The 11132-nt window shown below is 49.5% G+C and overlaps 1 protein-coding gene across 3 annotated transcripts in view; it reads right to left on the bottom strand.

Annotated features, from left to right (window-relative positions):
• LARGE (like-glycosyltransferase) overlaps positions 1-11132 on the bottom strand; it is a 442315-nt gene that overhangs the window by 428943 nt on the left and 2240 nt on the right. For 2 of the 3 annotated variants that reach the window (XM_006769319.2, XM_006769320.2), the window contains exon 1: positions 11037-11126. The exons of the other annotated variant lie outside the window; for it this stretch is intronic. The gene's annotated coding sequence lies outside the window, so the exon portion shown is untranslated. Of the gene's footprint in view, positions 1-11036; positions 11127-11132 lie in introns of those variants that run through there. 3 annotated transcript variants of the gene reach the window in all.

Genomic DNA, 11132 nt, shown 5'->3' with positions numbered 1-11132 from the left:
TATATTATGCCTGAACAACAAATTCAATGAAATCTAAAATCACCTCCACCATCAGCACCACCACCATCACCATCACCACCATCTCCATCCCCACCACCACCTCCACCTCCAGATCCCTTCCACCATGCACTGGGTAGACAGCATGTTCCAAGCACATGGTGAAACACTGAAGATTCCCTGAGTCACCAGATGCGGTCTTCACGGAAAGGCTCCCACACTCTGGCACCACAGCCGCCTGGGAGAACCGGGAATCCGGTGCAGAGCGGGCAGCAGCAGAGCCAGGACGAGGTACTGATGCGATCCGGCAGCCAGCATCAGGAAAAGCTTGGAGAAGGGGCCACCTGAGCTGGGTTCTGAAGGAAAAACAGAAGTGTCCCAGGCAGATAAAGAGGAAAAGAGCTTATCAGGCAGGAGAGACCAGGTGCACAGCTTGGCAGGCTTAGGGAGAAATAACCAGGAAGGAAGAAAAATAATGAGTTAGCGATTGGTGACGCATGAAACAGGGGAGAGCGGGGTGAGAGAAGATGAAGCTGCAGACAAAGGCAGGGTCCAGCTCATCACATGCTTCGAGTGCCCTGATAAGAAGGCTGGATATTTTCCAGGGGCCGATAGTAAGCCGGTGAGGGGAAACACACAGAACATTCTAGAAAAGCCTTCGTTCTTGAAAGATTAAAAAGCATAAAGCCTCTCTATCTGTAAGGGATTGGGCCATCCAATTTGAAAAATTTTGTTATCCAGAATGGCTTACTCTCCGATTCTAAAAAGTGTGCCCTGTAATCTCTCAGCAAGGCCGTCTGAGGGCAGAGAAATACACCTGCCACGGATGCCCGCACAGGCTGTGCTTTGAAGGTGACTCAGAGCCCAGGTGTCAGAGCCCCAGCCGGTTTGCTCTGGGGCCCCCACTACTGCTTTGGGAACCACTCGGAAAGAAAAGAAGAATTTTCTCTACTACATCCCTCATTGGGTGTCATCCAAGGCCAGGCAAACAGTTGTTCTATAACCCTGGGTGCATTTGAATAAACTCCCAATAAGAGAGGCTCCAGAGAGTCTATTTCCACCCAAGCACCATCCCCAGGGCCCTGCCAAGCCAAGGGAGAAAGTGCTATTTTAAGAATGGCTGCTAGTGTCGCACAGACTTTATTCTAAGGAGGTGGATGTTCAGTGGGCCTTCCATACCAGAGACTGGTGGGAGGAAAATTCGGGTGGCTCCCTCAGCTTCCACCCCGCGGGACAGCTCTAGCCCAGGGGCCTTCAAAACTTCACATATGGACTCACACTAAAGCTTGTTCAGTGACCTCCCAGCTTCCATCTCTCCTCACTCCAATGTGCCCCCGATACCGTTACGAGGCCCATCTTCCTGAAACAGAGCTACCAGTAGTTCACACACCATCCTCCTGATCAAGTCACCCTGCCTTCAAAGCCCACAGCCCCAACCTAGCGAGCCAACTGCATTTCCAATTCCTCGCTAAGAGAAACCCAAGCCGGCTTATTCTGCAACCCCAAAATACACACTTGTGCACTGTCGATCAAACCTGGCCATGCTACCTCTCTGTAATTCCCCCATTCAAATTTTAATTATCCCGTGTCCAAAGCCTCAACGCAAAGCCTACCTCCCTGGAGTTTAAACAGCTAAAATAAGCTCCCACCCCTGATTCCCCATCAAATTTCGGCTCCGACAGTCCACAACCATTAATTGCACTGCCTCATCGTTTCCATTGTTGCTCTGAGCTGTTCATTTGAGTCTTCTATTGTTGCTTAACTTATCACACAATTTTCTACAATCTCTGCAACTCTGTGGGCAAGGACAGAAGGCTTCCAGTGCAATTTAATAAATGTTTATTAAAGGATTCCTCCGTGTTAGAAGCGAAAGTGGCAGGATGCTCCCATAGATACGAGGATGGGCATCACCCACTCACGGTTCTCAAGCAGCTGGCACGTGAGTGAGGGAATAAGGATGCAGATATTGGCAATCCCACGCACAAGGCGACAGGCACAGCCCTTGGGGTACTTGGGGTAATTCCTCCTCTCACCCTGTTCTTCCACCACCTAGTCACCAAGGCGCAGATCTCGCTCCTCTGACCCCCTCAAACGTGATGCTACCCCGCACCGGGTGCCCACTGCTGTCCGTTAGCATTTCATTCGTTCGCCCAGACAGGGCTGCCAGATGGGTGCCAGGTGCTCTCCTCACCTGTGTGTTCCTGATGTCAAGCAGGAGCCTGCACAGAGCAGTTTAGGGAAAAGTGGCTCCATCTAAGAGACAGAGTGTACAGAGCCCTTGGCAGGAAGGAGAAGTTTCGACCCAACAGGACAGGTGAGAGGATGGGGAGTCTGATCCGGCAAAGGAACAGCAGTAACAAGCCCCACTGGGGAAACAGCCAGGAGGCTAGAGGCAGAGAAGACCTTCAGAGGGTCCCAGGACGTACATACAGTGAAGCAGAGACGTGGGGAAGCAGGGGCGAGGTCAGCGCCCAGACAGCAGGCTACCTGGAGAGTCCCAGCTCCATGCTTCACGGCTGTGTGACCTGGGCAAGCCTCAACTGCCACGTCTGCAGAGTGGGCATGTGAGACCAGCCACCTCCAGAGGCTGCTGTGAAGATGAAACGCACAAAATGCTCAGATGGAAGAGCGCCTGGCACCAAGGACGCGGTTGAGAATTGTGCCTTTGGGGTGGAACAGACGGAAGGAGGGTGTGTGGGAGGCAAGGGAAGGGGGCAGAGGATGGACCCCTGAAAGTGATGGGGTGTAAGAAGGCACAGCCAGGCTGCCCCAGGTGCACAGGAAGCCTGGGTTCCGGCCCTCCTCCCACCTGGGTCATTCTCTTGACCTCGCCGGCCTTAATCTCCATGGCTGTGAACCGAAGCTGTTGGTCTAGTGGGGCTCCACACTCCCTCCCAGCCCTGGTGGCATCTCAGCTCTGCGTTACCCAGGGAAGGCATCCATGAGCATTTACAATACTGAAAAGCCCGGATGGGAAGGATTCACACCAACAGCGAAAGGGGAGAAGACACCCAGATGGCAGAGGGCAGCTCGTCCTACTGGGGTCAGGGCACCGTGTCCTTTCCTCCCTCGACTCAAGTGCACTTCATCCTCCTGACACGCAAGCCACACCTCTCGCCTACATCTACATCCACATCGTCTGGGAACTGTCATCACCAGCTCTGAAACACTGTCATTAACCATCCATCCTCAGCCTTGTTGCATTTCAAATGCTTTTCAAGTCACTTTCTTCTTCTTTTTATTTCTTTTTATTGAATTGTAGAGAGTGAAGAAGAGAGAGGGTGAGAGAGAGAAACATCAATGATGAGAGAGAATCATCAATTGGCTGCCTCCTGAATGCCCCCTTCTTAGTTGTGCTAAGACCACAACTTGGCAATGTGCCCCCTAACCTGAAATCGAACCAAGATCTCTTGGTTCCTGGGTGGCCACTCAGCCGCTGAGCCACACGGGCCTGGCTCAAGTCACTTTCAAAACAACCTGGCACATGCATTTGAACATGGTTTGGACCATGACCCCTCCCCTCAAGCCAGAGAGGTCCAAGTCCCTACAAATGGAGAGGAAAGAAGCACACAAGACATTCTGGTATTGTACTTCCTCCCCTTTTTACAAAGCCTTCGGTGTCTGAAACACAACAATGGTCCCTAAGAGAACTCATTTGCTGATCTGAAATGTCCTTCACATTTGTAAAGTGACAGCTTCCTGCAGAGGCCTCAAGGCATCCAAGTCTGTACACCCACAGGAATTCACTCACCTCTCCCTCCCCCATCGCCCTGAAAACACGACCACTCAGTATTCACTCATGAAACAAGACATCCCGCGTGGACACAAGTACTGAGGAAGAGTGGACCCACTAAGCACAGGCACCAAGCCTGGAGGCGGGACAAGGGCCACCTGCTTCTCACTCTGCCTGTGCCGCCTCCGCTGGCTTCTGGAGCGACCACGAAATGCCATTCCCAGATGAGAGCTGACATCAGTCAAGGAGGCTGGTCCACAAATAGTGTTGGCCTATGAAGGACCTACGTCATGGGGAGGGATGGTTCCCAGTGAGCCACAGAAATGTGAACCTGACTCAATTGTAGCAAACATGTTCAATGCAGCCAAGGCAATCCCAACCACAGAATAACTCTGAAGAGCCCCTGATTCCCTGCCGAATTTAAATTAAAAAAAAGAAAAAAGGAAGGATGAAATCCCCACACGCCCATGTTCTGCTGTCAGTCCTAAATCTGAATGCGACCATGGAGAGCTAGAAAGATCAGCACGCTCTTTCTTCCCAATTGGCCTTGGTCCTTCAGGAAGAAAAAGCTTTACTAAGAGCAAAACCTCCCCCGACAGTCAGGACTCCATCTCCATCTGCCGGTCCAAATCGCGGCCCCTTAATGTGACGAGAGAGGCTAAAATTATGGGTGAGACTGCACTTTCCATTCTGGCCGCGGCCTGTGATTATCTACAACTCCAGGTTGCCCAAAATTACCTCTGCAGCCTTAAATGCCTTACATTTTATTTCATTCCTAGAACAAATTCTTTTTTGGAAACTTTCCTAAGAGATAAAGGAACAAAACACCAAAAAGCCCTAGATATTTCAGCTGCAGGGAAGAGCCAGTAGGCAAGCTTGATTTTGAGGGTTTTTGAGGGTTGTTTTTTTTTTAATGTCTCATGCATATCGCCTCTACTGTATCTTTAGGAAGAACAAAATTAAGTCCATGTCTCTGCAATTGCGAAGACTAGGAATCTTGGGAACGTACCTAATTTACTGTATAAACCACCCTTGGCCTTGATATATTCTTAGAAGAATGTGAGGGTGGTTAGGGAACTCGCATAGGAGGGTGGTTATGAGTGCTGTCTTCGGGAAGAATGGTAGTTAAGTGAACAATCTGAACCCAAGTAAGTGACATGATGTGGTAGGTCCGTGGTCACCAAGGATCTGGAACTACTGTACTTGTTCCTGTGTTTTAGATAAGAGGCTCCTTGGCACGTGGACCAAGTGAGTGATTTGCTAAAACATTTGAAAAAGTTTCTACTTGATTTTAATGCAATAAGCGAGGCTCCCAAAAGCATCCATCATGATTGTGTTCATCGAATAACTTGAAATGCAACTAGCCCTTTTGAAAAGGCTGGCTCTAAATCCTTTTTGTTAAATAAAAACCTCTTGTACCCCCAACAACTACTTAACTTTAAATGATTTGCTTTGCTTTTAAGACCAGATTTTATATGCCAAGTTCTCCTAAAATAGGGCACTCTTGTACTTAGCTTCAATCGTGAAATAATAACGTAACAAACCTTAAATTTACATTGTGCTTACTTCGAATCTCCTCTTTCCAGGAGGCCCGTGCCAGAGTGGTGAGCAGCCTTCTTTTAGCAGCTCAGGTATATTGGGAGGCATGAATTTACGTCCATCTGCATTCTTCCTGCCTGTGCTTCTACACGATTGCTTTTCTGTGTCTATGGTTCTTCCAAACTTCCTTCCCTACATCCTCGCCCGATAGCTCCCCTACTAAGCTAAGCTCCCAGGACACATGGAAGGGTTCCCCCGATCCCTGGTAGAGTCCAGGCTTTGCAAAATCACAAAAGGTCAAGTCAGCTTTCATCAACTTCATTTGGGGGGAAAAATTACAATTGTTAGCATGCTTTTTATCACAAAGCATTTAACTCTCAAGTGGTTCTCAAAGAACAATGTAACATTCCAGAACCAACAGGTTTGCACAATACACAAAGTCTAGCTGCTTTTATATGTGAATGACCTTATACATCAGAGAGGCTCTAACGCTGTCTGCATTAAACAGACTCTACCCCCAGACACAGCAGACTTGGAGAATCTTTTCTTCAGCATCGCATCCTTACAATGTTTTATGTTTCAAGGTACACAAACGCCTTTGACCTGGCCAGACAGCTTCCCATTACACAGCCTGAAAGCTAGGAATAGTCCAAGCTTTGCCACTCAATAGCTTACGCAAGACCTTTCCCTCTTGGGGCCTCTAAATTCCTCGTTACCAGACAAAAAAAAACCCAAAAACTCACTTATGCATACAGACAGGCTTAAGCCCAGAAAGGTCAAGAAGTATTCTAAGGCCACACAGTAAGTTAGCAAAGTATGAGGCAGCACTCCTTTGCCTCCCACTCAACACAAAGAAGGATGGTAAAGACCACACACACACACACACACAGGCTTCTTTTACCCCCAGTCCTGGCTCCTGTTTCTGAAAACCTAAATATACTTGGCCCAGGAGATTGCTGCTGCAACGGTGATTTTCCATTCTCTCTAATACCCTCTGGCGGTTACGCTGTTGATTTTCTTCCTGGCTACACAGTTTCCTCATTCCACAAGACACACGCACGCACATACCCATCCTCAAAATCATAAAACTCCTCCTTTTTCAAAAGCAAAGGAAAAAAAAAAAAAAAAGGTGAGGCCAGAACTGAAGTGATTCAAATACAGGAACCTTGTTCGAGCGTTAAATATAACCATAACCCTACCCAGAAGCACATCTGACAAGATGGAATTTGTACTCACGGAGGATTCTTCCCCGACGATATATCACTTGCCAGTAACATTGTCATTTCTCCCACTGCTGCATAATCTTATAATGAATGCCCCAGATGAAACCCATGTACACAAGAGGGCAGACTGATGGTGCTTAAGGGACCTTTTCTGTATTGCATTGCTAACAGTTTGTTAAAGAACAGGCAAAATGTTAGACGTAGACAAATAAATGACAAGAGAAAGAAATTTTCTTTCTCTGTTTTTAATAACAATGTGGGATGGTCAACAAGTACTCTTAGATCTTATCCATCCACTGTTCTCGCCACCATTTGCATACACAGAGCATGCAGCTGAGGTACAGCACTCAGCGTGGAATCCTTTGAAACGATTTCCCTTGAACATCAAGCTTGCTTCCCTCCCAAACATCCCGTCTTCCAGCCACACGAACTACTCCTATCCTGCATTCGCACGACACACCTGAAGGTTTCCATGCGGTCCCTCTGGCCCAGGATGCCTTTTCCTCTCTACCACCCTGGCGATATCAAACCCACCCTTTGAACAAACCTGCACAATAGGACTCAGCTCATAGTAACGGTTCAATGCCTGCCTCCCTGGAAAGACGGTAAACTAAACGTGCAACCTCTGGAGCCTCCACACAGAGCGTGGGATCTGTGATTATTTGTTGAGTTCAAAGAAAAAAAAGGCTTTTAAAATACAGTTCAGTACACCTTAACTTTACTGGCTGCGGCCTACGGCTCTCCGAATATCAGAATGGTCAGAGGGAAACCGAGGCCTCTCAATGTCGAATGTTCCGGCGCGGAGCAGCCAACCAAGCCTGGTCAACACTACTGGGTCCTGCGTGGTGGCTGTAATTCAGAGGTGGGTCCTCAAGGCCAGCCTCCTGCCTCAATGTCTCCCTCTACCTGTACCTCTGCCATCTGGCTCCTCTGAAATTCACAAGACTTCATCACGCCTTAGGACCACAGTATATCTCCTCTCCAAGACCAGTTTTCACTAGTCGATGCTCAATGGCAAATTTAATAGTGTTTTCCTGTTCCAATCTCTTACCCCTCGGCTAGACTGCACCTGTGAGAATCAATCTATAAAGCCTTAATAGCCGAAATAAAGCTTTATGCTGACCATTTTCCCTAGACCACAACAATCGCTCCCCTCAAACCACCTAAATAAGCACTAAACACAGGGGTAAATGATCAAAACCACCGTCGAGCAGGCCCCAGAGTTCAGGGAGATAGAATAACTCATGCAGGTTCACAGGTTCCAAACGCAGAGTCTAATTCCACATGTCCACAAGCTGGGATGGGTCTTCAAACCCCACTAAGACCTAAATCTTGGCAACATTTGTCCTTTTTCGTGCCAATATTCTAAACTGGATCATCTCTTCTTGGACTCTACCTCTTGCCTGTCCTGTCTGCCCACCTCTGGAATCAGCTTTGATGAGCCCTGGCCACTGTGGATAAGGTGAGCCTGGGCAATGGGGCTTTGTTCTTCAGCAAAATAGAATTATCTTCCAGTACTGCAGAAGGAACGCTAGACATGAATGATGCAATACTGTTGACCATGCAAACCTGGACATTAACTACGTCCTACTGTTAGCAGTGTAACTGCATTATCAAATGTCATGGTACATCTGTAGACAGGTGATACTTGGAAACCACGCCGGGTTTAGCAAAACCCACCCACACACAGTGGAAAATCAACATATAACTTTTGACTGGACAGTGGGCGGTTTGCATCCGCAGATTCAACCTATGGCAGATGGGAAAGTTATTTTTGATCCGCTGTCGGGGAATCTGTGGTTGGGAATGTGAAGATACTGTTTCCCATCAGGGTTTGATGAACCCCAGAATTCATCAGGATAGGAAATGCCGACTGTATTTCCTGAAAGAAAAAAAAATGTGCACATAGGGGCACCCACACAGTCCAAACCCTGTTGTCCAAGGGTCAGCTGTAAATATAAGGAACGTCCTTCTAAGAGGATGCTAGTGAGAAACTGCATGTTTAGTGGGGTCAAATCTGGAAACCATCTAGAATGGAGGAAACCTGGTTTTATGAAACCTGCTGAGATGCACGGTCCAAAATCCAAAAAGGGGACTTTTGATTACCAACTCTCAGGGAACTTCAAGTCAGCATGGTCTAAGGCCCAAAGAATAGAGTTGGCAGGAGGGTCTGTCTCCCAAAAAGGCATAGTGCTCACTGCCTAGCCAGTGTGACTCAGTGGTTGAGCGTCAACCTATGAACCAGGAGGCGGTGGTTTGATGAGTGTGCAGGAGGCAGCCGATCAATGATTCTCATCACTGATGTTTCTATCTCTCTCTCTTCCTCTCCCTTCCCTCTGAAATCAATAAAAATATACATTTTTAATTGTATAGCGCTCATATACTTGCAGATGATATCTTAAGTTTTTCATTCTCACCCAACACAGTAACCCTTGGCAGGTCCCCTGTTCTGAGTTGTCCAGAGGACACTTTCGATGTGAGCAGGCCCATCGCCAAGTACTGGGAACCCACTCATCAATGCGAGCATGCACTGGGTACCAAAACACTGGCTGCACCAGTTCTACAGGTAAAGCGCAGCTCTTTGCTACATGGGCCCTTGGGTTTCCTTCCCTGGTGGCAGAACAGAAAGCTGGTCCCCCTAGCATCCTGCCACTGGAGGTGGCTTCCGATGGGAGACACTCCTCACGCTGGATCCAGTTTACAGCACAAGCTCGGGAACCCGGAACCAAACCTCCGCCGCCACCGTCCCCAGGGCCTACGATGAGTTGAAAACCTTTTATTTCATTGCGGAGGCCCTTCTAGTTATGGTTGAAAAGTCAAAGGAATCTGCATCCTCTCATATCAAAAAGTTAACCCACAACCTGGCCTGCTGCACTAAGCGAAGGCAGCCCACACTTGGTTAGCGATGATTTCCGCTGCTGGAGAGAGACTGATCTTGGAAAACCTCTCTATCCTACTTGCGGGGGGAGGGGGTGGGGGGGGGTTCCTTTCCCCGCCACTCTTGAACACCCACTAAGATCTCAATCTTGGCGGCTTTTGCCTCGCTAACCCAGTTCGCTTTCTTCCCGGTATGGAATGAGGAGGGCCAGGCTGGAGAAAGGTGTGTTCTCCTGAAAGCAGGTTTCACTGAAGTGAAGTGCTCTCGAAGCATAAAGGCACACTAAGAGACGTGTGAAACCTCACAGCCGGGTGGAGGGCTCCGCATGCCTGTGAGTCATTCATTCATGTCACCCACCTGTGCGAGACCAGACACGAAAACCACCCCTTGTCCCTTTCCTAATTTAGAACCTGCCCTTACCTTAAGCCTAAGAAAGCTGGCTCCCGAGGTGGGAAGACAGGAGAGCTGAGGAACATTAACCCAGGGTGACAGCCTCTACCAGTGAATAAGCGCTTTGGGTTCCCACCGTGTCACAGAGCGGCATCAGCAGTAGGTGAGGTGGAAGCCCCACCTGCCTGTGCCCCCCTCACCCCCAGTCCCCATAAAGGAAGCCAGAGCCTGCGCTCTCTTGGGGCACTTACATAAGACCCTGTGAAAACTTCCTGTGACATTCACAGAAAATGTAAGCAGCTATTTTGCCCCCCCCACCCCCAGCGGATCATTTTAATGGACTGAGTGACAAAATTCCCGGATTTGGAATTCAGCAGACCACTGAGGTACATCATCAGCTCAGGGACAGAAAAAAATCCCCACGAAACAGGGTCACTGGGGGGAATGGGGGGGGTGGGGGGGGTAGACTCAATGTCAGAGAGACAATCTGTTCCTCCGAGGTGACCCATTTACAATCAGACTGTTCCAGGGGGAAGCTCGTCGGTGTAACAAATTTCAAACAGGCAAGACAGGCTTTGCAGAACTGAGGCTCCTTAAAGAGAGCGTGAAAAGAAGGTAAGAAGGCGATGAAGAAAATAAGGATGCAAACTTTGGAGCCAGGCGCTCCACCTTCAGAAGCAGTGACATTCCCCAGACTGCCTGGGTCGCTACAGGCTGATCACTCATCACAAGCAGCCTGGTGACACTCTGGTTGGGTTTCCTCTCCACAGACATCGCTCCCACCCAACCACTCTGTCCTATAGAGGGACTCGCTAGCTGTGGCTGCTCACCCCAAATCCGCCTCCACTCTCTGCAACAAGGAACAACGAAAAGTTCTTCCCAGCCTCAGGAAAAGGCAGGTGGGGATCGTCCAGGAGGGATCGCTCCAAACACAGAAGGCCCCCCCCCGACCCCCCAAAGCACAGGGGGTTAGGGTTGAGGGGTGCAGACACATCCCCTCCTGTTGCTAACGGGAATTTTCTTGCTGGCTCCCTGTTAACAGACCGTGTGCCTAGAAGACTGGCAGGCCCTGGGACGGGTCCTGGGGACAAGAGTCTAAGAGTCTGGGACTTGCACTTGCAACCTCCGCAGGGCTCTGGGCCCAGGCAGCGGAGGGTGTGACCACACGCCCTCTCTCTGCGCCAGTACAGGGGGTACCAGCTACAGGTTCGGAGAACTTGTCCAGCGCCGCTCACCGGGCGCCCCGTGGCGGCTCTCTGGCACCCCGGGCACTTACCTTGGCCGTGCCCGCTGCCAGGCAGAGAGAGACCGCGAAAGAGCTGTGTGGCGCGGCGGCGCCGCCTAGGAGGCGCAGGGGGTCCGGGTCGGGGTT

This window comes from Myotis davidii, unplaced genomic scaffold, assembly GCF_000327345.1.
Source record: "Myotis davidii unplaced genomic scaffold, ASM32734v1 scaffold120, whole genome shotgun sequence".
Taxonomy (NCBI): domain Eukaryota; kingdom Metazoa; phylum Chordata; class Mammalia; order Chiroptera; family Vespertilionidae; genus Myotis; species Myotis davidii.
Note: the sequence above shows the minus strand (reverse complement) of the source record. Positions and strands in the feature narration are given on the sequence as shown.